The sequence below is a fragment of the Pteropus medius genome, unplaced genomic scaffold (genome assembly GCF_902729225.1).
Source record: "Pteropus medius unplaced genomic scaffold, Ma_sr-lr_union100, whole genome shotgun sequence".
Lineage (NCBI taxonomy): Eukaryota > Metazoa > Chordata > Mammalia > Chiroptera > Pteropodidae > Pteropus > Pteropus medius.
The window spans coordinates 11,361,307-11,386,457 of NW_024340699.1; the positions used below are offsets into that span (position 1 = coordinate 11,361,307).

The 25,151-nt window shown below is 48.4% G+C and overlaps 1 protein-coding gene and 1 pseudogene across 1 annotated transcript in view; one reads left to right on the plus strand and one right to left on the minus strand.

Moving 5' to 3' along the window:
- Nucleotides 1–25,151, plus strand: part of LOC120613647 (uncharacterized) — a 116,366-nt gene that overhangs the window by 42,641 nt on the left and 48,574 nt on the right. The window lies entirely within an intron of this gene.
- LOC120616992 (uncharacterized) lies at nt 2,835–2,959 on the minus strand (annotated as a pseudogene).

A 25,151-nucleotide genomic window follows, 5' to 3' on the forward strand; every position in this document is an offset into this window, starting at 1 on the left:
CCCTGTGGCCCAGATGCCCTTCCCTGCTCTGTCTTCATGGAATGAAAGGAACACTGAGACCTCTGTGAGTTCCTCCCTCCTGGATCCAAGACACCTTATAGCCAACACATAGGAACCAGCAGGGCAGCCTAGGTGAATGAGGATGTCAGGGAGAAGGTGGACAAGGCAAGATGATAAGAACGTGTCAGAGGTAGACCTGGGCAAAGACAGTGGAGCCTTAAAGTCTTGCACAGTTTCTAAAGGCAGAGTGCAAATCTGGCAGTGAGCTTCCTGGTGGCCAAAGCAAAGAGGGAAATAAGATCCGCAAGAAGATTCCGACTGTCCGCCAGCTGCACCCCAGCCAGCTCGCTCAGGGGAGGAACAGCTCTTCTTGCATTAGAGGCTGAGCAGGTTTCTGCCTTGATTTTCTTGGAGGGAGGTCGAGGGCGTCCTTACCACCATGGAGCAATGAAATTTTTACATCTCACCAACAAAACCCCTCTGTGGAGGCGGATGCCGTGTAAGCAAGGCTCTTCCGATAAAAACGATTTATATGAAAACCCAGAACTCTCGGGCTCAAACATTCAGCCTTTTCATGGTCAGATTTTACCCAAAGGTAAAATTTAGAAAATATGGAGCACTAACTTGGAAGGTGTGTCCTGTGAGCTAATAATATGCACGATGTGGAAAAAAGGTTAAGGGGAGGCTGGCAGGCTATTTTCCTGAACTGCACGCCCTCTCAGAGCGTTCTGTGGTTTGCAGGCTCTCTGGAAGCTGTTACTTCTGTGTGTGTCTGTCGGGTTTGCAGGACTGATGGCAAGGAAGGGACCCCAAAGGCCCCCAAGCTAGAGTCACAGGGTCTCGTTCCCTAACTACGCCCTCACCTCAAACTCATTTTTGAAAGGGATGCTCGTGGGATGTCACTTTGGCAAGCACTCGTCCGAAGGCGTGTTTCGTGGATTGGCTCTAATTTCCCTAGGAAATATCAATAAATGATAGAAACAAATCGATCACTACTTTAACAGTAAATATGCAACTAACCTGCACCAAAAATGATCCTGCATCTGTCTAGTGGTGGGAGAGCCTGCCTGCCACCCTCGGGTCATACAGCTCCAGGCAGAGCGTGGATTGTCACATGTCCTTTTCTTAATCCTCCATGGATTTGGGGGGGTCTCATCCCTGAGACGTGGAGAGAATTGGGCAGAGAAGAGTCAGTGGCTGTATTCTGTGGCCAGGCCCTGGGCCACCACAGTGCTGGCCTTGACATGCCTAGTTGAGGGCTTGGCCCCATCACGGAGCGTGGGCGGGAGAGGGTCAGGGACAGGAGAACGTGATTGTGCCTGGCCTTGCTGGGTATGAGCTAGAAGGAAACGAACGAACATCATTCCCAATTTCTTAAACTCTTCAGTGGGTCCGCTTCTTTTTCTCCTTTGTTTACATATCTTTTTTTTTTTTTTTTTGTCCTCTCGTGGGGAGAGTCCCAGATGGGATCCTTCAGTTCGTACGAGAGTGGGTCAGGTTCCTATCCTATTAGATCTTCAGCATTTCCCCCAGTTTTGTGGCCAAATGTTTGGAAATGTTTGCTTTCCGAAGGCAGCCATTCATTTATCTCTTTCTGCAGCAAACATGCATTCGGTGCTGACCATATGCAAAACGAAGAGTGAGCAGGCACACTCGAATATGTACAGAAGTCATCTAAGAGTCCCATCAGCCTCTGCATAAATAGCGTGAACCAGATTTCCAGCTAAAAATGGCAAGCGTCATGTATTTGACAGAGAACTTTTATACAACAAACCCCATTCTTTTAGTAAAGTGGTTTTTAAAATTATTAAACATTTTTTTTCCTTTTCACTCACCCTCCTCACCCCACCGTTGGGCAACCTTCAGCTTGTTCTCCATACCTATGGGTCTGTTTCGGTTTTGTTTGTTCATTTGTTGTTTTTTTAAAGATTCTACATGCAAGTGAACAAACCCCCATCTTTTAGTAAAGTGGCTTTTAAACACTTTGCGCTCAGCGCTTGTCACTTACCAAACCAGTCCAGCCGTTAAAGACAGGTGTCCTGACTTGGGACAAGGTGGCGTGGGTGAGCTTTTGCCTTTCCGATGTCCATCTGATGATTTCCAGTGTCTTCCCCCTCCCTGGTCTGGCCGCAAGGCTATTCTCTACCTTCTCCTTTATCCCACTGCTCAGGGCCAAAACCCGTAGCACGCTAGCGTAATCCCATTCAGCAAACGGTTTCTGGCTTACAGTGTCTTAGCAACTTCACCTCTGACAAACTTTCGTCTGATCCCCTCCAAAGACCTTCTGGAACCTACCTTGTGTACAAAAACTTACCCTCAGGAAGTTTTCTCTCCAGCTTTCTGCCAAGTGGGTCTCTAAAAGAAAACAGAACACCTTCTGTGAGAATTATGGTTAAGAGAGATTTAGCTGCAGGTCATGTCCAAGTGAATTAACGACTGTGCTTATAGCCTCTGCAACGGTCGGTGATTCCATTGGTCAGAATGTGCCTGTGTGTGTGTGTGTGTGTGTGTGTGTGTGTGTGTGCATGCATGTGTGTGTGTGTGGGGTGGGGAATCCAGGGTGTTTTAAAGCCAGTGAAGATAAATTTCTTTTGCAATCCCATTATTCAGTCAAAAAAATGGTACGTTAGAGATGAAACCCTCTCTTGGTGTTACGTCAAAGGGGACTATCACCTGGATCCTGGGGAGAACCAATAACCCAGTAACTGGAGATGCCTTAATTTCTTTCTCTATTCTTTCTTTTTTTTTTTCTTTTTCTGGCAAGGCAACCCTTGGTTGACCTCACAGATTGCAAGGACCTTGTCAGCTTACAATCCCTTATTTTTTATTTTTTACGCCTACAGCACCTAGGTGGTGTCTTCCTAGGTGGTTGCCCATCCAAGTACTAACCAGGCCCGACCCTGCTTAGCTTCCAAGATCAGACAGGATTGGGCTTGTTCGGGGCGGCGTGGCCATAGACGGGGAATGCCTTAATTCTGGTGTAGTGGCCAGAGACATTCACACAGGAGTGACAACATGGTCTCCTTGACTTGCCCAAAGGACTTCATTGAGCCGAGGAGACTTTCTTTCCAGTACGTGCGTGTATGTGATAGGGAGTCATTAATAGGTTTGCGGGTCATGCTTCATTATTTCTGGAGGGTGGTGCCTGCTTCGGGGGTCTCCCTAGAGACAGAGTGGAGCAGAAGTATTAGTGGATTAATCAATCCATTAGCGTCCTGTTTATACTTCTCTCATGTGTCTACCTTGTCCCTTAACTGAGACGCGGTGGTGTCCTAAAAGTCTCAGTCCTGTGGCCTCCACGTTTTTTGCATTGGCCTCCCTTGAGAGGGGAGATATTTCTGGTGAAGGACGTGTGGTCAGATGGAGCCGTGGGAGAAGCCTCGTGAAATCCGCCACCGCGTTCTTCAGCCAGTGTTTACTGGGCAGCTGGGCCGCGCCCGGCGCGTGTGCGCCGTGGCGCCAGAGAAGTTGCGCAGGATGCCGAGCGCCCTCGTTCTCCCTCTTCAAGCAGACCCCTTTCTTCCTTTGAAAATCTGCATTTTGCCCTGGCACAGAGCGGTGGTGTCGCGGGAGAACCAAGCCATCCTGGTCCCGGAACCGTGGGAAGGCTGGCGTCAGAAATAAGCCTTTCCACCTTGAATTTTAAAGATGCAATTGTTTTCTCCTAGGAAAATAAGAAAGCAAGCTGCTGAGGCTTTTCTGTGCCTAAGACAAGGTTATGATTTGAGAGCGTTCCAGCCCAGCAGGTTTTGCAATGCAGTGACCTCATCTGAATGGACTCAGATGCAATGGGCTTAGGAAAAAAGGCATAGAAGATTAATTATAGGGGTTGCTTGGAACAATTGATACTACTTTATCTCATTGGATATGTCTTTGGTTCTTAACTTGTTGATTTAAAGATATTTGTTTACTGATCGATTACTTGAAAATGGTTCTTGAATACGTTTCAGCACTGGGTATATTTTTTTTTAATTAAAAAACAGATCTTTAATGACAAAACATGCAGAAAAACATAAAGGAGAAAATTAAAATAGCCTGTAATCAGATGTTCAAAAATTCGACGTGGATGTGTGTCTATATTTATTTATAAAAGTGGTTTCATATTGTGCAAACCATTTGTAACCAATGTTTCTCACTTAATATATCATGAACATTTCCATGTTGTTTCATATTTTTTCTCTGGCGTCATTTAATAGCCTCGTGGAGATTCGCTGTGTATAATGCCATGATATATTAAACCAGTCCTTCATTGTTTGGACGGCGAGGCTATTTCCAACTTTTCATTTTTATAAACAGTGCTTCACTGGACATCCAAATACGTGTTTCTTTAGCCATGATGATTTTCCTTATGGGTAAATGCTTAGAAGTGGAATCGTGGTGTTGAAGTTTATGCACATTTTAAAAGTTATTAATAGGTTTTGCAATATTGCCGTCCAAAAAGGTTTAACCAATTAACCCTTCGATAAACAGTGCATGAGGGTGTTTACCTGTCTGTCCTCATATCAACCAGAATTATAAAAAAGCTTTGAAACATATTTGCTAGTCCGATAGACATGATATTATCTGACTTCTTGTTGTGTGTCCTCATTTGTTAGGGGGGATGAATATTTTATGTTTATCGGCCATTGGTGTTTCTTCTTTCATGAATTGCTTACTTATGTCTTTTGCTCATTTTTCTATTGGAGTGCGGCTTTTCCCTAAGTGCTTTTTCTATGTTAAGATAGTAAATAATTACTATCATTAATATTGTAAATATTTTGCCCTCCTAATATAGTTTTGGGTCATTTCTTTTTTCCCCAATTTGACGCGGTTAAGCCTATCAGTCTTTTCCTTTGTGGTTTCTGCCTTTGTCACATGCTTAGCTCATATACATGCATAACGTTAGCCTTAATTTTAAACATTATCAGTGCAATGCATGCATCTCCTTACGAAGCCTTCAAATGATGGGTATGAGTGTAAAACAGAAAGCAAAGTCCTCCCTGTTTCTTATTCTCCATCCACCTCCCCTAAACAACTCCTTCCTGTTAGCCGTGTGGAAGCCCTCGGTCTTTGAAATGGGTGTGATTGGTCTGTGGTCCGTGGAACAATGGTTTTCTCTTGTTCGGGCCGCGATGGTGCAAGGAGCAGATGATGGTGTTGGCTCTTCACCCCACCTCATTCAGTCGGCACCCCGTTTTTTCTTTAGACCCTAGGATTGGTATGGTCAGCAGGTGTTCATGGCTGGGGGGCTGCTCGGTTCCTACTGTGAGACCTCGAAAGCAGCTTGTCCGGGGACTGGGGTGGAGTGAGCCCAGCACACTGTCCTCTAGTTCCATGCTTTGTGTGGGTCAGGACTTCAAGGAGACGCTCCATGCCCAGCATCAAGCGGGCTGGGTCAGGCTGTCTGAGAGCCACACCTGCCCTGACTGCTGGTGACCGCAGCCCCCGGGTCATGTGCCTGAGGTCACCGGGGAGCGTGGGACGGGGACTCAAGGCTCTGTCCTCTGGGCTGGTGCTCTCAGGCTCCATTATTGTAATGGATCGAGCCCCGAAATGCTTCGTCAACGTAAGGGGAACTGAAGCTCTCGGAGTTTCTGATTCATATTTATGGAGGATTGAAATAAAATTACTTTGAAAACCACATTTAAAAAAAAGCCAGCCCCCATTCTTCACCCAGTGTTTGTCAGAACACCGTCGCACACCCCACAGAGCCCCACAGGGAGGTGAAATGCTCCTTCCTGAACGTCTTTTCAGATCAAGAACTCGGATGGGATGAATATTGGTTTTGTTCACGCGACATTTCGATGTCTGGTTTTTGTTCTCGTTCAGTCGTCTTAGAAAATACACAGGTTCAGCCCAGGTTCATACTGGTCTGCTGTTTTTTTTTTTTTTTTTGGAAAGAAACTCTTTGTTTGCTTTACGGTCTGGTTTGGGTCCAGCTCAGCATTCGGCTGAACAGCGTGGGTGCCGTTGGTCAGGGCGTGACAGTGCGAGCTTTTGACCGGAACTGAGTTTCTCCTGTTCCGGGGGAGAATGGCTGGTCCATTGGCCACAGCCCTTCACAGCTCCCTGGAGAGCTGTCTCAGAATTCCCTGGGAACGTTACCTTACCTGCCGGCCAGGTGGCGAGTGGGACTCTGTGCGGAGCAGACGGAGCCGTCACCGGGGTGCTGGCCCCTCCACTCTGCACACCTGGGCTGCCTGGAGATGCACCCCCCAAATCCACTCATGACAGACGAATCCATCAGCAGATAACTGGGAGGGATGCATGTGTGATGAGTGACATGGGGTTGAGGGAGTGTGTCTGTGAGGAGAGGGTATGATCCAGAAATTTATCGTATCAGACAATCCCTGTGCTGGCACATCTGGCTGGCGACCCCGGACAAGTGACTCATTTTCTTTGAGCTTCAATTCTGCATCTTTAAACTGAGATAATAACCGCCTTCCACCTGCAGGATGGTGTGGCTGTCACACAGGAGCCTGCGCGTGCTGGTTTCACACGGTGTCTGGAATATGGTGATGTACTTAGTTATTCTTAGGAGCTTAGGGTGGCACAGCACATGTGCATGGACTGCGGCCAGAAAATATCAAGACCTGGTCGGTGGCACAGACAGGTAAATGTTGCAGGAATTCAAAACGTAGAGGGATCCCTGAGGATCTGGGAGAGGACGATGGGCTTCCTGGACGTTTGAACTTGGCTTTGAAGGAGAATTCTGTAGGGAGGAAGGCAAAGGCAGAGAAATATGGTATGCTCTGTTCAGGGCCAGGAAGAGACCTCTGCATTGCCTAGCCACTGTTTGTGGCTTAGATGTTAAGGGCCTGGACCAAAGCCATGTGACAAATTAGTGGCAGGGCTGGGGCTGGAGGCAGTTTCCTCTCTTGTACTTTATCCATTAATATTTCTATTAATGATTGTGCTTTTGGTTACAAGTGACAGAAAAATCCATTTCCAACTGCATAAGCAGAAAACCAAAATAAAAACAACAACATAATCCCAATAACAGAGAAGAGAGTGTTTTGACTTCACTCTCCAACGAATCCTCCCTATGGTGGCTCCTGGCACCTCCAGGCTCATGTGTTCCCAGCGTCACATCCAGCAGAAAGAAGAATGTCTACCCCCCAAGTCCACCATCAAGTCTCATTGGCCTGGCCGTGGACGTGGGTCTATGCCAGCCCATCACCCTGGCCAGAGTTTTATGTATTTATTTGGTTGTGGCACCTGTTCATCAGAGACGCCTTCAAAATGGCATGGTTTGGGGGGTTCTTACCAGTAGGAGGGGGAGCGAGCGGCTTCTGAGCAGACAACAGCCTTAGTGCCCACTCAGTGTCAGGGTATGGTTTACACTCTCCTTGTGGTCATTTTGTCCACAGAGTCAGGAAGGACGCCCGTAGAGTGACCATCACTAAGAGTTGAGAGTAAAAGCCTATTTAGTGACAGCAAAAGAAGCAGAAATTCAGTTCAGGCTGCCCGTGTCCGCAGGAATGGGAGAAACTCGAGCGCCATTGTGTGATCCTGGCACATGGCACTGTGGGCCGATCCAGGATGGGCCTGGAGAGCTGCCTGTTAGAGTTCTCCGGGTCACTGGACCATGGGAGTTGAACCAGTGACCGCTGAGCATTCCAGAAGCAGTGTGGTAATGTGAGAGCTTGGGGAAGGGAGAGGTCCAAATGCACTGTGCAGGCTGGCCTCCAGGTTAGGGCTCAGAGTCGGGATAACAGGCTGTGCCCGAGTGTCCCTTGTCGCCCCAGTTGTTCTTCTTCCTGGGCAGGGAGCTAGTTTGGTTTCCCTTCCTATGTGACAAAGCTGGGTGGTGGGCATTCTGGAGGCAGCTTAACCACTGCTCGGTGGCTTCTGGGAGGAAGAGGGAGAAGCAACAGCCTGTGTCACTGTGTGCCGTCTCCTGGGGGATTGGCAGAAAGATGACCCCCAGGCTCCCCAGCCCCGTGCTCAGAGTGCACTTGGTCTGGGCCTGTTCTCACATGGTGTCTTAAGTTATGTCGCTCAGGGGGTTTGTGTGCAGGTGATTTATGAAGTGAGTGTCCCCAAGGGAAGGCAGTGAGGGATGGGATGCAGGACATGAGGCCAAGCAAGAGAGAGACTTTAGACAGAGCCCATGCCAGTAGCTTCAGCCCCTGTGGGGCACTTGGGGTGTAACAATGCTCAGAGTTGGTTCCGAGCAAGACAGCTGGGCTTTCACACCCCCGCGACCTTTGGTCATCAGCTCAGGGCCACCCAGACGAATGTCAGCCCCACACACTTCTCGCAGCTTCAGGCTTTCATAAACCAAAATATGTGGAAGGAGCGGGTGGGCGTGGACAGAAGCAACAGAAAGCACCGGGGTGCAGGTGTGCAGGTTGGAGCAAGGACTCTGTCTACTCCAGGGGTCCCTTCCGTTCATAGAACTCCACCACAGCGGTTCTTGCTGAGAGCCCATGAGCAGACTTCTCCCCATGGGGAAGAGTCTAGGGAACACCCAAGTCTGTATTTCAGGAGTCCCTGCATTAACTGGGTCTGAGAAGACTGAGCTAAACACAGTCAGCTCATCACACTGAGCAGGGTGGGGTAGGGCAGCTTCAGGCGTGGCTGCATCCAGGTGTCCAAATGGCACACCGGGGCCTCTCGCTGTCTCTCGGCTCTGTCTTCGTCTGTGTTGGCTCCATCCTCAGGCGGGTGGTACTCCTGGGGTGGTGGCAGGATGGCCGCCAGCAGCACTGGCCAGACTTAAGTCCAATGGAAGACAGCAGCTTGCCCTTTGGCCTCTGGGAGGGGTCCTGCGATGAATTCTGATTGGGAGCATGCTCACCCACGAGTGAATCTCTGATGCTCTGAGTGCCTGGGTCGGGGTCACGCTCCCACTCGGGGTGGTGTGTGTATGTGTGTGTAACTTTCCCTAAGAACGTCAGGGCTCTGTTACTAAGAATGAGACCAGATTAAGGCTGGGGCTCAGGCCCCAAATCATGTGTTTGGGGCCGTGTGGCTGCGCACCAGGACCTCCCTCCTTCCCCTGATGCTCACGGTGACCTGTCCCTGACTTCGGAGGCTGGACCCAGGGCTTCAGGCCTCAGGGGCCGGAGCGTCCCTCTAGCGTGGAATGCGTTTCTGTGTGCATTCATTCACTTTGCCTTTTTCAATGTAACGATATTTGTATTATCTACTGTTATATATATATTTACATTTACACTTACAGTTACTTTATATATATATATAAATAAAAACTGTAGAAAATATAAAATGCAAATGTCTCGCAATCTCAGCCCCAGAGGAAATCACCGTTGGAAGGTTCTAGGAGCATCACTCTCCCGATACCCATCTCCGCAGCCGAAAGCGCCACCTTTTTCTTTGATATCCAAGCGAAATCACCCCAGGCCCTACCTGTCGTCACTGCAGGATATCATGTCTCCCCTAAGTTGTGACGTGTCACTTCTTGCCCAGAGCCCACTTCTCCATTCACGTGGTTTGTACTGAGCACCTGTTAGATCAGGAGCGTGTGATAGGAACTTGAATTGCATTGGTGGAGAGACTTGAAGAAAGGGAGGTGGCCATTTGGGGGAACAGTGTCCCAGGCGGAGGGAACAGCCACTGCGAAATCCCCAAGCTAGGAAGGCGCCTGGGGTGTCGGAGGCTGGGGCATGTGGCTTCTCTCAGCTTCCTCCTCTCTCTCAGCTCCCCCTAGTCCATTCTCCGCTGACAGGGGATGTAGGAACTGAGTGAGCTTTGTCACCGTTTAAATAAAGTGCGGGCGTGTGCAGATCGGGTGTGCGAGTGCCTAGGTATGCACGTAGAAGACCCTCTCTGAAAGACTCTCATTCATTTTCCCCAAGACCGAGGGTCCAAATGGTTCGAGTCCCCACCTATCCCACATGGTGGATCAGCATGTCGGGTCCACAGAATAAAAAAGGTGTGTGCCATTCCAGATCCCAGACAGCGCGTGTGGGGCGCAGCTGTCCCGTCCCAGCCTCCGGTGGTCGCTAGAGGTCCGAATGTGTGTTAGGGAGCACAAATGCAGATCTCTTCCTTGGCGGGGAGGCGGGGGGTGGCTTTGCTTCCCACCTGTAGCCTCTGTCCAACGAACCTGCGGCTTTTCACGATGCCTCGTGCTATACTTCTCGTTTCCATTCGTTTCGTCATTCAGCAAATGTACATTGAGCATCCAGGCCTTAGGCTGCATACTGGAGACAGGAAGATGGTGTGAATCAGAATCCTGACCCCCGGGGAGAAGCATAGAAGATGTGGAAAGTGTTCCAGCGCCGGGTTGTCATCATCGTCATCGTTGTCACCACCACTAACATTCACTCCGACTGTTGTAAGCTTCCCGCAGGCACTGACTTATGTAATGCTCACACTCCCTCGGAGAAGCGGGTAAGCGGGTGCCATCATCCTCCCCACCCCCCATTTCACAGATGAGAAGACTGAAGCACAGAGAGGATTCGTAACGTGCCCAAGGCCACGCCGACAGAGTGGCAGAGCAGGGATTCGAAGGCTGGCAGTTTGGTGCCAGAGCCAGAGGAGGAGCCGTGGCCCCCAGTGCATCGTTCAGCGTCCGGTGACGGCTGCTTTCTGAGGCGCGGGTGGATGTTGCAGAGGGAAGGGGCTAGGTCACGGTTCGGGAAACCCTGCCGGCGATGCAGGGAGGCTGCGTGGTGGCTCACGTGTCCTCGCTCGCATCCCTGCTCGTGGTTTTCTTCATCTCTCCATGACAGCTGCTGGGTAGGGTTCCCTGTCATCACCACTCTCCTCATGCCCCCCGCCCAGTGTGGGCGGCTGGGTTTCATGGGGGGGGGACGTGGCTCCGACGCGCGATGCTCACTGGCGTTTGTCACCGCAGCGATGCAGCTGCTGTGCGTGGAGCAGGCGGGGGACTGGACTGGAGCAGTGGCGCAGGGGGCAGGAGGGCACCCGGAGGCCACTAACACAGGCCACGTACAGCCGGCTGAAACCCCATGTGGCAAGGCGGGGACAGTGCTTGGGGTCTCAGACGGGGTGGGGTCCAAGCTGAGGTTGGTCCTTAGAACCCAGGCTGGACCCAGAAGAGCAGGAGACTGTCCCCTAGCTCTGCAGACCTGGGCCAGGCAAGGGCTCCATCCTTTGACGGAGCTCAGGGTCAGTCCCCAGCCAGAGCAGCTTCGTCCTCCATCTGGCTTTTGGCACCTTCCTGAGCCTGGACCGTAAAGGCTGGAAGGTTTGTGCTGCTCCCTGAGCGAAGCAGGAATGATGTGAGATGCACGTTTTGACTTCAGGTTGTACTCGTGGGGATTTTCCTGGGACATTTTCCATGCCTGGTCTCTTAGGACCTTCCACACGTTGATGAAGGCTCGTGGGGCGGGAATTTAAGACTACATGTGGTCCTGACCTGGTGAGAACTAAGCTTGAATTCGGTCTGGCAGGCCAACTTTTCAGAGTCCCCACTCTGGGAAACAAAAAGCGAAGAGTGGAAAGTGAGCTTTAAAAAGACGGTATGTGAAAACGGAAACTCTTCAGAACAGTGGCAGTGCCGTGTGGGCGTTCGGAGTTATAGGTGCTGGCAGGCAATATGGGAGGTGACCACGTGCAGTCTTCGTCGTGGTTGAGATGGCTGGTGGCCCCCCACTGTCCACTCTTCCCCGCGTTTATTCTTCAGGTAGCACCGCTGCCTAGCTAGTGCCCGCCTCCCTTGCAGCTAAGTGAGTTCATCTGGCTAAGTGAGTTCTGTCCAGCAAGGTAGGAGATGGAGAGCTGTGTGATGACTCACGACGTGACCTTAAATGCGAGGGAATGCCCGTCATCTCCTCTGGCTTCTTCTGGCTACTTGGAAGGCAGACATGGTGCCTGGACTTGAGCGGCCATCTTGGACCACGGGGTGACACATCAGGGATGGCGAAGTACAGAGACAGAAGGTGACAGTGTGGAGCCCCCACACCAACTATAAGCTGTCTACCTCTAGACTACTTTTATGGAAAAGAGAAAGAAATTTCTATCTTCTTTTAAGCCCCTGTTATTTGCAGGGGGCTGGCTGTGAGAAGGTCTGTTATATCAAGTAAAAATGACACAGCCGTAACTCTACCTTTGTGTCCTAGGTAGGTGGTGGCCTGAAAAGAAAAATTCTGGAGATCTGAGTTCAGAGTAGAAAAAGTGAAGGCCTCAGGGTGGTGACACGTTCTCCTGACTGGCTCGGCCTGCGTCTCTCTATGGCCTTGCTGTGTTCCTCCTTTTTGGGCAAAGAAGCGAAAGAGATGGACATAGGGTGGTGGGGAGGGGAAGCTGCGGCTGGTCCTAGCGATGGAGGCTGCCAAATAGCTCATTCTGAAAAGGGAACAGGTTTCACATGGACAAGATGGAAGGACTGCTTGTTCCCTCTGGAAAGTTCTATTAAAATGACCAACCTAGACACACTTTAATATTAATGGGAAATTCTTCCTGTTGTTTATGAAATGATTTTAGAGTTGATTTGAGAGAGAGAGAGAGAGAGAAAGAGAGAGAAAGAGAGAGAGAGAGAGAGAGAGAGAGGAGAGAGGGGAGGGGAAGGGAGGGAGGGAGGGAGGGGCAGGCATGTTTGTTAGCTAAATGAAGCCCAGACAATTATTTATAAATGCATCTGAGTGGCTGGTTTTAACATGGAGCAACTGTGTGAAAAGACTTTGACACCGGCAAGCACCCCTGACACTAAGAATAAATTTATGAATGTCTTTTATGAGAGTCAACAAACTGGACACATAACCCACAGACCCTCCTTCGTGTCTGCCGAGGACCAAAACAAAGATAGTTGTATTTGTCATCGCTCAGGCGAGGAGCTGAGCCAGGCCGTGCAGTCCCCCGGGCCGGGTGTTCCCGTCCAGCTAATGCAAGTTCTTCGGGCACTGCCACCATGGCAGGCAGATGCCTGGTTTATTTCCATTCCTCCACGTCTCTGATTTGTTTGGGTAGCTCAATCTCTCTTTCCCAGGAGCACATCTGCTCTTTTAAAAATGGAAAAAAGCAGGAAGACCTCCAAGCCATTAGACTGGAACTCACCCTCTGGTGAGACAGACCAGCGCCTCATATAATGTGGCTTCTGGGGTTTGTGCCACCTCTCCAGAGAGAGAGATGATGCTACCCAACCCATCAGGGCTCCTGGAGCTTTACCCGGTTGAATGGCCTTCAACACAGTTCAAATTCTGTGCTCCAAAGCCTTAAGCTTATTTGCGGCGTTGACCAAGTTTAGGTCATTTTTCTTGCTGTCCCATTTATAGATGGCTATTTGCCATGGGTAATGCCATGATTTGGTTGGCACTGAATCCACAATAATTCAAAGGTGCAAGAAAATATGGTGGGAAACCCTCAAACTCGTCAGTTAAAGGTAACTTACATGCTTTGGAATGAAAACAGCCTTTTTGGGGGAAATGCTAGTCTTTCAGAGCTCCCTCCCCTTCTCTTCATCCTTCCCCTTCCCCAGGGGCCTCTGGGTGGGTGCCAGGGGAAGCACATGCAGCTTTGTGACAGTGTGAGGGCCTCCTTGCTGCATCCGTCCCCTGGGCCATGCTGTGGCATGGCTGGCCCAGCCCGGTCTCTGGCACGCTGTGTGGGTCCTGGTCAGCTTGTGGGTCATGCCAGCACCCACTGCTGAAGTCTGTGATCTCTCCACTTCCTGGGTGGGGGCCCCATGTTTGGATGCAGCTGGTCGCCCTCTGTGCATCCGCTCATACTCCCACTCCTGGGAGCACTTCCCCATGTCAGGTGGTGTCTCCATTGTGCTTGGCCACTCGATACTGCTCTGGGAACGTTCTTCGAGATGGTTTCTGTGTTCGTTTGCTAAGGCCGCCACAACAAAGTACCGCAGACCGTGTGACTTAAATAGCAGTCCTGTGTTTTCTCACAGTTCTGGATGCTGGAAGTCCAAGGTCAAGGTGTCGGCATGGTTGATGATTTCTAAGACCTCTCTCTCTCTGTGGGTTGCAGAGGGCGACTTTTTCTCCGTGTTCTCGGTGGTCGTCCCTCTGTTCACTCACACCCTGGGTGACTCTTCTTATAAAGACACTAGTCAGATTGGATTAAGACCCACCCTAATGGCCTCATTTTAACTCAGTCACCTCTTTAAAGATCTAATGTACATTTAGAGGTACTGGAGGTTGGGACTTGAACATATGATGTGGGAGGGTGGGGAGAACACGATATGACCCATGGCAGTTCCCTTCTATTCAGTGTTTCTGGGTCTCCTCTTTTCTTGCTGGATCCTCCCTGACCTCTTGGCCAAGGCCTGGGAAGCCTTGCTGGGTCCTGCAGAGATCTTGGGGAGGGCGACGCCGGCTGCCTCCTCTGCACCTCTCTGCACCCTTGGCCTTTAGACCAGAGGGCTTGTTCCTCCTTGCTGATGCAGAGGACACCTACAGAACGCCCCCTGTCAAATCATACCTTTTCTCTAAATGGAGCTATTATGTTCAGACCCCGTACATACTGTCCTTTGGAAGGAAAACAGTTTGGAATTTAGAAATTCCTTTTCTCAACGCAGCTGGACTTTCAAAATGACTTTCTTGCAGCTGCCATTACAGATCCTGTTTGTGATTCAAAGCTCAGCCATTGCTTGGCCTTGGGTGGGTGGGGACAAGCTGTGGGCGGGGCCGAGCGTTGGGCGGGCGGGGCCGAGCGGTGGGCGGGCGGGGCCGAGCGGTGGGCGGGCGGGGCCGAGCGGTGGGCGGGCGAGCGGCTGTGGGTCGTCTGTACTTACCCGTAATGAAAAATAAATCGACAGGATATTGTCGGAATTATGACCTCTGCTTCATATGTTATGTGACTAATGCTTATAAATTGCAGAAATCATAATTCCGAAGATACTTTATCTAGTTCAGTTTTTAAAAAACGTTTGTTCTTTTCATCGTGAAAAACTATATGTGTTCATTTAGGAAATTTGGAAAATAATTTCAAAGAAAAGAAAAATCACGCTTCTGCTTACCATCCAAAGACAGCTGCTGTTATCATTTTGGATTATTTCCTAACATATTTTTCCTATGGATAATTAGGTTTTATTTTTAATTTATATTTTAAAAACTGGTAATACTTTAAAATGGTTAAAAAATAAAAACGATACACAAAGGTATAGCGTGCCCGTCTCTGTTCACCCCGCCCTCTAGAAACGGTAACCCGTCCTAGTTTGCCGATGCATCCGTCCTTTCAGTTTTTTTATTCAGATTCAAGTCAAATATCGGCTCTTATTTCTCCTCTTCGTAACCCAAGGGTGTGAGCGTTCTTCAGCCTTCCGCCTGGAGAGCTTCCGGCAGCAGCGCTCGGCTCATGGCTCCCTGCAGCCGGGCACCCGGCCGCCCTCGTCCCCGGCTCCCTGCCCGGCTGCCTGGCCACCCTCGTCCCCAGCTCCCTGCAGCCAGGCACCCGGCCACCCTCATTCCCGGCTGCCTGCCCGGCTGCCCGGCTGCCCGGCCGCCCTCGTCCCCGGCTCCCTGCCCAGTTGCCCTTGTCCCCGGCTCCCTGCCCTTCCAGGCTGTTCTTGTCCCCGGCTCCCTCAGGTTGGGCACCTGGCCACCCTGTCCTCAGCTCCCCTGCTGCCGGATGCTCCGGCTGCCCTCGGTCCCCGGCTCCTGCCTGGAGGCTGCCCGTCCCTGCTTTTCCCCAGCTGAGACCTGGCCACCCTACCCTGTCCCTAGTTTTCTCCTGCCTGGCCATTACACTCCCTTGTCCCTGGCCCCCAGCAGTGTTGCTGATTGCCCTGACTGCCCCCTTGTCCCTGTCTCCCTGCTGCTGATGCCCGGACTGTCCCCATGTCCCCTGCCCCTCAGGGGAAGCCGGGCACCCGGCCGCCCTCAACCCCGGCTCCCTGCCCGGCTGCCCGGCTGCCCGGCCACCCTTGCCCTTGCTCCCTGCCGCCGATGCCCGGCCACCTCGTCCCCGGCTCCCTGCCGCCGATGCCCGGCCACCTCGTCCCCGGCTCCCTGCCGCCGATGCCGGCCGCCCTCGTCCCCGGCTGCGGCACTTCGGAGAACGCCTGCCTGGGTCTGGCTTCGCAGGGGTGCTGGCCTTTGAGCCCATAACGCACCTCCCCGAAAGGGGAATTCTCAGTGCTGCCCCGGACTTCCCGGACGTCTCTTCTGCTTGGCATCCCCTGTCCCCGTCCCGGACCCCAGGCAGACGCCACACAGCACCGTGCTTTGGTACAAGCGGCAGAGGGCCTTTTGTCTGAGTCCTGGACCCTGAAATGCCTCCGGAAGTTGGTAGGCGTGGCAGCGGGGAGGTGTGGGCGGCAGTGTTTGGGGACTCTTTGTCCTTCGCCTGTACTAAAGGGTGGCTTAGTTTAAAATGGATTCGTTCCTTTTTTTTTTTTTCAATTGTAGTTTTGAAAGAAGGTCGTTGATTAGTGTGTGTGCACAGGAGCCTCTCGGGTAAAAGATAAGTCAGTGGACGTTTTCGTAACCGGGTATAGACAATCTCAAGATATCGAATCAGAGGACGGAGCGAGATTCTTGGCCTTGTGTTTTTTAATTTCTGCAGAATATTTTTGGTTGATCTGTCATCTTTAGACAAGAGTCATAGCAGAGACTTTATTTCATTTAGTTTTGTCACCAGAGGAGCAAACACAGTTGATTATAATCATGACACCTTGGGATGAATAATGTCCCTTGTGTAATTCCGCTTACAGCCTGTAGACAGTGATCGTGTTGGGCTGGCACCTCACATCCCTGTGTGTGAACCTTCCTTGTCACCATCCACCTGCTCAACCCTCCTTTTCCATGTGATTTTATTCTCTTTTTAATTATATTAGGTATATTTTTACAAGCTTTCTTAAAATCCATTCATCTGTCCACTTCTCCATCCATCCATATATCAATTATGTGGGAATGGTTTCTTGTATCTCAGTATGATGTTGGAAGTAGTCAAGCTTTAACTTTATAATAGGAGGTTGAGCCTCATTAGTATTCTAGCCAACCGTGTTTAGCTAATATCTTTCAGATTGGGGTTAAAAATAAAAAAAGCAGAGATTTATTTTTATATTTCAAAACTTATTTATTTATTTATTGGAGTATGATTGACTTATTATATTTCGAGGTGACAACAGAGTGATTCTGTATTTATATACAATATGAAGTGACCATCACAACAAACCTCATTACCATCTGTCGCCATACAAAGTTATTACAGTATCACTGACTGTCTTCTCTCTGCTATTCGTTAATTCCATGTGACTTACTTATATTATAATGGGAAGTTCATACCCCTCTGGCAACCACTGGTTTGTTGTCTGTATCTATGAGTCTATTTCTGTTTTGCTTCATTTGTTTATTTTTTTTTTTTTTTAAGATTCCACATATAAGTGAAATCATATGGTATTTATCTTTTTCTATCTGACTTATTTCACTTAACATAATACCTTCCTGGTCCATTCATGTTGTCACAAATGGGAAGATTTCATTCTTTTTTATGGACATGTAATACCATAAAATTGTATTTGTAGACCACATCTTCTTTATCCATTCGTCTATCTGTGGACATCTAGATTGCTCCCATATCTTGGCTATTGTAAATAATTCTGCAATGAACATAGGCGTCCACATATCGTTTCAAATTAGCGTTTTCATTTTCTTCGGCTGAATACCCAGAAGTGGGATTCCGGGATCATATGATAGTTCTATTTTAATTTTTTCAGGAATCTCCATACTATTTTCCATAGTGGCTGCACCAGTTTACAACCCGCCAACAGTGCATGAGGGTTCCTTTCTCCCATGTCCTCGCCAATATTTGTTATTTTTGCCTTTTTGATGATACCTATTTCAACAGGTGTGAGGCGATATCTCATTGTAGTTTTGACTTACACATCCCTGATGATTAGTGATGCTGAGCATCTTTTCATATGTCTATTGGCCATCTGTATGTCATCTTGGGAGAAATGTCTATTCAGGTCCTCCGCCCATTTTTTCATTGAATTATTTGCTTTTTGACATTTAGTTGGATGAGCTCTTTACATATTTTGGTTATTACCCCTTATAAAAATCATTTGCATATATCTTCAGAGTTTTTCTTTTTGAAGGACTGGTGGGATTTCTTTGGCTTTGAAACATATTCTTGTGTAGCTATCTTGATCATACATACCTGCTAATGTATATACACACACATACACAAACATAACTGTAATGCACACACGGATTTGGAATCCTGTCATTTGGTATGATTAGGATTTGTGGGGTCAAATGTTCTGGTTCATCACAAATTATTTTTTATGTCATCTAAAAACTATCGATTAAAATAAGAACGCAGTACTGTTTTCTCAAAAAATTAAAAATGGATCTACCTTTTGACCCAGCAATTGCACTCGTGGGTATTTATCCAGAGAAAAACAAAACAATAATTCGTAAAGATCTATGCACCCCTGTGTTCATGGCAGCACAATTCACAATAGCCAAGATAGGGAAGCAACCTAACTGCCCATCAACAGATGATTGGATAAAGAAGTTGTGGTTCATATAGACAGTGAAATATTACTTGACCATTAAAAAAATGAGCTTATTATGCTGAGTGAAATAAGTCATACAGAGAAAGATAAATACCATATGATTTCACTTATATGAGGAATCTAAGGAACAAAAAGAACAAACTAATCAAAAACAGACTCACAAATATAGTGGACAATTTGGTGATGGCCAGAGGGGAGGGGCTTTGCAAGGCTGGGAGAACAGGGTGAAGGGTTAAGGAAGTACAAATTAGTAGTTGATAATTGGTCATGGGGATGGGGAGCATGGCAGAAGGAATGCAGTTAGCATTAATATATTGGATAGGTGGAGGGCCAGGGGAGCAATTGGGGGGATTGCTTTATGGACTATATAGATGTCTAACCAATGTACTGTATACTTGAAACTAATTTAAATAAGTAAATTTTAAAAAATATTAAAAATAAAATAAAAACACAGTAAAACATCTAACTCTAAAGTCAAACTGCACATGTTGGGTCTTTTTAATTTAGGAAGTACTTCAGTCTTGGGATGATGAATATAGATATGTCAGTGGACCAGAGATAAACTAGTTAACTCTGAGCTTTCTGTGAAGTTAGAGGAATGTACACCAGAAATTGCAAACGTGTGGTTTTGGGGGCTGTTTTATACCAATGGCACAATGGCATAATGTTTGAAATTTTAAAAATGAGATGCTGACATTTAAATATTGAGAGAATTCATGTAATAGTCTGGATTTCAAGTTTCTCTTGAGTGATCTCTGGCCGTGGACCTCTGGGGCTCTGCTTATTTCTCTGACCTGCCTTGTGGCATCTGAGATTGAAGCTTCTGAACACGCTTTCCTAGTTTAACGCAAATTCTTAATAAGCAGTGACCGAATTATTAAGATTATTTGCATTTTGCATCTTTTCGGCCCCTTTTGTTTTTCAAAAAAGCATCGAACCCCTTAGCTCCTTGCTGCAGCCTTGTGGGAAGGGCAGAGCGGTAGCTCTGCATCTGTTTCTCAGACGGAGAAGTTAGGGTTCCTGGAGGGGAGTCAGCACCCACTGTGTTTGAGGGTCCCTGATTGTCTCAGATTTGAAGAATAAGTCCCCATTGATGGTGTCCTAGTTTATTAAAATACAAGCTGTGTGTCCAAGGGCATTAAAAAAAATTCCAACAAATCTTTATTGACCATCTTTTATGTACACTAAGCAATATATAAAGGCAAATAAAACACGATTCTGGGCCTTCTTGAGCTTGGTCCCTAGTGGAGAAAGTGTACACACACACACACACACACACACACACACACACACAATTAACCATAATACAATATGATAAAGGCTAAACTTCCAGGAGGATGAGTCAGAGGCAAAATGGATAATTACACCTGGGAAAGTCTGAGATAGTAACATTCCCACTAGGTATTGAAGGATGAATAGGATTATGGCCAGCAGAGATAAGGAAAGACTCAGATGGAAAGATACCATGAGAAAGCTTGGCGGCTCGGGGGCTTGGAAAGCCAAGTGCGCATCCTGGTATGGCTGGATCTTCGAGTGTGCATCCTGGTATGTCTGGATCTTACCAATGACACATGAAAAACCTTCCCTGGGGAGCGAGTTTGCAAAGGTCCCTTGGCCTCGTCTTTCTCATTTATGCAGGTAGTAATTTTGCCTATTTTGTAGACGATAGATGTAGGGTGCTTAAATGGTATCTGGCACATTCTCAGTGCTCAGCGAATGTTGTCACTGTGATTTTTATATCTGTTTCCTTCACAGTCAATCCAAACTTTCCTTTGGCTTTCTGAACAAAAGTCCAGTCATCTTTCTGGGCAGTTCTCCTGTGCCCACTCTGCTAGGTGAGCTCTCTGGACCATCTCCAGCTCCACTGCAATGCTCCTTGAGAATTCCAGATTCAGATGAGAGATTCAAGGAGAGAGCAAAGAGGTTCACATTAATTGGTTTCAATATCTTAACTCTGGACAGTTTGTTTCTGTGCTGAAGACTCTTGGACATCAAGCTGGACTTCTAATTTGGAAATGTGGAAAAGCCATATAATTTCAAATGTTTTCCACGAAGTGCTATAAAATTTCAGGCCCAGGCAATAGTGCTGTCTCAGGGTGATGAAATGGAAAAACCCACTGGTTTGGGAGACTTTGGTTTGCTATAAGCCACAGCTCTGTGATTTTGGAGAAACTCTTCATCTCCTTGGCTTTAGCTTCATGATGTTATTGATGATGATGATGATGATGATGATGATGATGATGATGATGATAGAAGTGAACAGGGTGATGGTGGTAATGATGATGGGTGATGATATGATTTGGTGTGGTAAATGATGATGGTGATGATGAAGTGGTAAAATGATGATTGATGATGATGGACGGCAATGCAATACTTATGGTGATGATGATATTTTTGTAATTGATGATGGTGATGATGATGATGGTAATGATGATGGTGATGATGGTGATGATGTTGGGGATGATGATGTGATAATGGGGATGATGATGGTGGTGATGATGGTGGTGATAATGGGGATAGAGGAGAGGATGAGAAGACCTATAATAGTTATAGGCATGTGCCAGGCTCTTAATATTTATTATTTAATATTATTTACTTCTCACAACAACCCTGCATGGTTGGTATTATTATCCCTATTTTATAGGCAAACAAACTATGGCCCAAGACAATAAGTCAACTTGTTTAAGACCATATATCAGAAAGTGTCAAAGTCATGTTCAAATCCAGGGCAATTTAACTTACTACTCCCTTTCTATGTTTTTTTCCTTTGGGGAAAATGAAGAGATTTGGGGAGGTGACCTGAAAGGAGGCTTTTAACTCTAAAATCCACAGTCTATGGAAACGTGCCCACCCTATCCGAAGGCTGTTGACGTTATTGGATATCATGTGGGATCTTTGTCACAAACATGTTGTTCTAGCCCACCTGATGGAGCAGGGCAGGGCGGTGCAGCGTGGAGGGTGGAAAGTCAGTGTCATGGGCATCTATATTTATTCGGCCTCAGAGTAGGAAGGGTGGAGGGCATGGTTCCCGTCCATGCTCCCCTATGCCAGGTGGGATTAAATTCATCATTTGATTTGGGAGGTTTTGCCATTGCTGGTTTTGGCCACACCTTCTGAGCTAGTAGTCCCTTTTTATAGACAAGGGAGCTGGGCTGTTTCCCGCAGGCACCCCGGAGGCCAGTACAGACTCAGGAAGGACACCGGCCTCAAGTTACCCAGCTTGTTGTTACCCAATTTGTCGAGCTACCCTGGTAAAGAGAAGCCAGCAGCCACAGCCTTCTTGGCAGGATGGAGGCTGTCCTCTGCCTAAGCAGAATTGAATTGACCGGGTTAGTAGAGAGAGTGCTTTTTTTTGGAGGGGGGGGGTGTCTTTATTTCTGGCCTCTGGATTCACAAACCTGAGTCGGAATCAGGATCTGTCACGCTGCCTGGCAAAGTACCCTGGGTGCAGATGTGCCTCCTTAACTGAAAAAGATATTTAGAACTGTCGATGTCTATGGCGCTACTTAGGTTTCCTGTAACAAGCATGCGTGAAGTGTAACAGTCTTTTTTCGGTATGGTAAAAAATATATAGCACAATATTTACCATTTTAGTAATTTGTAAGTATAGCGCACAGTTCAGTGGCATCGCATGTATGCACAGTGTAGTGTAGCCGTCACCACTGTCTATACTCAACCTTTGTTTATCATCCCCGACAAAAACTCTGTCCCCATTAAACAACAGCACCCCCTTCCTTTTAGTTTCAGCACCAAAAAAAGCATAGATCAACAGTCTAATTCTTTTTTCATGGCTGAGTAATATTCCACTGTAGAGGTATGCCACATTTTTTTCCAATTTTCTTTTTACTCTGGTAAAATACATGTAACATAAAATCGATCATCTTAACTATTTTTCCGTGTGCAGTTCAGCGGCAGTTAAGTACCTTCACACCGTGTGTGACCGTCACCACCACCCATCTCCAGAACTCTTTTCGTCTTAGAAATCTGCAAGTCTGGCTTCCTGAAATGCTTCTCATTCTCCTGCTCAGACCCGGACTGGACGGCCCAGACGAGCAGGCTTGGCCTCTCCCCCAGCTGCTGTCATTTCTTTAAACTCATTGTTTTCCTGGGGCAATGCACTTGCCCCAGGTTCAGGTTAAGGCTTTGGGCTCTTGAACGTGAATTTGCAACCAACCCTCACCTCACCTCCCCGCGGCTGCCTGGCGGAGGATTCTGATTCAAGCCTCTGAACACTGTCCTGGCTGTCTGATTCTTATGCCACCCCGGTTTCAGGCCCTGAAGGAGCTTTCCTCTAGGGCCGCTCCCCACCCCACTTCCTCTGCATTCACCTCCCCGCTGTTCCTTCCGCTTGCTGTGTGGGGGCCTTACTGTAACTCTGGGGACCTCCTCGCTCCTTCCTGGCTTCCCGTTCTGCTTCCGATGCCCTTCGCATCTGCATTTTCCTCTGCCGTCTCTTTTGGTTCTGCCGGCTCCTCCCTGCTTCCCTTCATTCTGGCTGCTGTTGACAGAGGGCCCTGCCTTTTCCTTGGTTTTGTCTTAATACATCACAGTATCGGTGGGTGTTTCTTTTGCTTTGTTCCCACCTTGAAAACCTGGCCACTCGTGCCCAGCCGGATCGGGACCCTGGCACACTCAGTCCTTTCTCGTTTGTTTGCGAGTGGCCACTGGCTGCAAGACCTAAGTCGCATGTCCCCAGCTGCAGATGTGGACGACCTGGGTCTCATCCCGATGCCATCGCCAAATGGCTTACACTTGCTTCTCTCGAAGAGGTGGGAGGTTCTCAGCCCTTCTGAGGTATTTGTGGGCACCCACGGCGGTCTTCCAGGCCGATGGGAAAAGGAAACCAAGGTGAGCTGCTGCTCCCTGCGCCCTCGGGGGCTCTGCAGTGTGGACACACATGGACTTGGACAGGCTGTCCCAGCCCTGGAACCCAGGACGGGAAGCCCCTGCCACATGCCAGACACTCCATTTGCAGACTAGCTTATCCCTCCCCACGACGGGGGGTTGACGTCTTAGCCCCGTTTCCTGGATGAGGAAGACTGAGGCTCAGAGGCTTGGACCAACTAGTCCAAGGCCGCTGAGCCAGTGAAGCAGAGGGCCAGCGTTTGGACACAGGCCTCTCTCTGCTTTGCTGTGCGGTGCGCCTTTTTTCAGCTGGCTGTGGATCCCTTATTTCTGCTCTCGAGCTGCCACAAGGACCCGTCTCCTTGGTGTTTGTGGAAAAAGAGGTTGAGGGGGACGAGAGTGTTAAAAAAAGTAAGGGGGGTTGGAGACTAGGCGAGCCAGCCGGACCTGCCGCCACTGAATGCGGATGCCGTCACAGCCCGGGTTGCCTGCGAGAAAAGGGCTTTTGAGTGTTGTTAGTGCCAAGACTTTATTTTCCTTGCGTGGGCGGTGGGGCAGGGACTGCCTTCCCTACAATACTCCTGCACGTTCACTGAGGAGTTATTGATTTATATTTACTCCGTGTAAGCCACACAGCGCAGAAGCAAAACCCAGATTTGGCTCGATGATGTCTTGAGAATCCAACAGTGGCGATTCTGCAAGAAAGGACGAGATCTTTATCCTAAGAGAAATGATGATGATGATGATGATGATGATGATAATGATGATTGGTGATGACGATGATGATCATGACTGATGATGATGATGATGACATATTGTTTATATCATATCATTATAATATTATCCGACGAGATCTGATTGTTATCCTGTTTTCGCAGATAAGGCAACTAAGAATTAAGAGGTGCAAAGGCTTACCAGCTTCACACGGTTAGTTAGAGGCAGAGCTGGACCCAGGACGTCAAACCCTAGAGTTCAATCACAGCCTCATGCTGCCCTCCATCATTTTGATAAAAGAAGCCAAGTGCCTTCCAGCCAGGATATGGGAAGTCCTGACCTACTGGGGCCTCCCTTGGTCTAGTCTTAGCATAAAGTGCTCTTTCCTTCCTATAAAAGGGCTCCACCCCTCCAAAAGTCTGACACCCTTGGGAGTCAATGGCTGCTGATCACTTCCCTAAGAAATAATTTTCTTGCATTTCAAGACCCAATGCAAAGGCTGGACCCAGTGTGGGGATTTCGGACTCCAGACGGAGTCATGGGAGATGTAGTAGGAGACAAGGCGGCTTTTTGGGATCCTTAAATCACTCTGAGGTGGGAAGCTTATTTAGGGCCTGGAACACTTTGAACAGAGTCAAGATTTTTGCTAGCACTTAATTCCTGTGGGGAAGAGAAAGGCCCCGCCCCTTGAGATCGGAATGGTGAACATGAACCCTGTCACCTCTCTGTGACTGGGAGAGGAGGCAGCCTCAGGATGAAGCTGACGCTGGGGAAGTTCCCCAGAGAGATGGAAAGAAATGGACGCTGAGAGAGAGATTGAGAGAGAGAGAGAGAGGGATTGATTAAGTATAAAGAGAGCAAGAACCCTCAAGGCCGATGGTGCGGGCAGACACGCATACATATGCACTGACATAAAGGCGTTCCACGCCATGTGGAGCGCAGAGCTGCTGCCGAGAATCTGCTTCAATTATGATGGAACGTTTCAGCTTCATCGTTTGGCACGTTCTCTAACCAGCAGTCTCTTTCGGCACAGGACAGCCTGGGAGAGGGATCTGTGTGCAGGGCTTGATGCCATGCCCAGTTCTCTGTGTGTCTGTGTTTGTGTGTTTATAGAAAAATTCAGTCCTTAATTGTATGCTTGGCCTGCTTACCACTAATTTCCAAAAGAGACGTTCCAAAGCCTCGGTTAGGTTCACTCATATCTCAG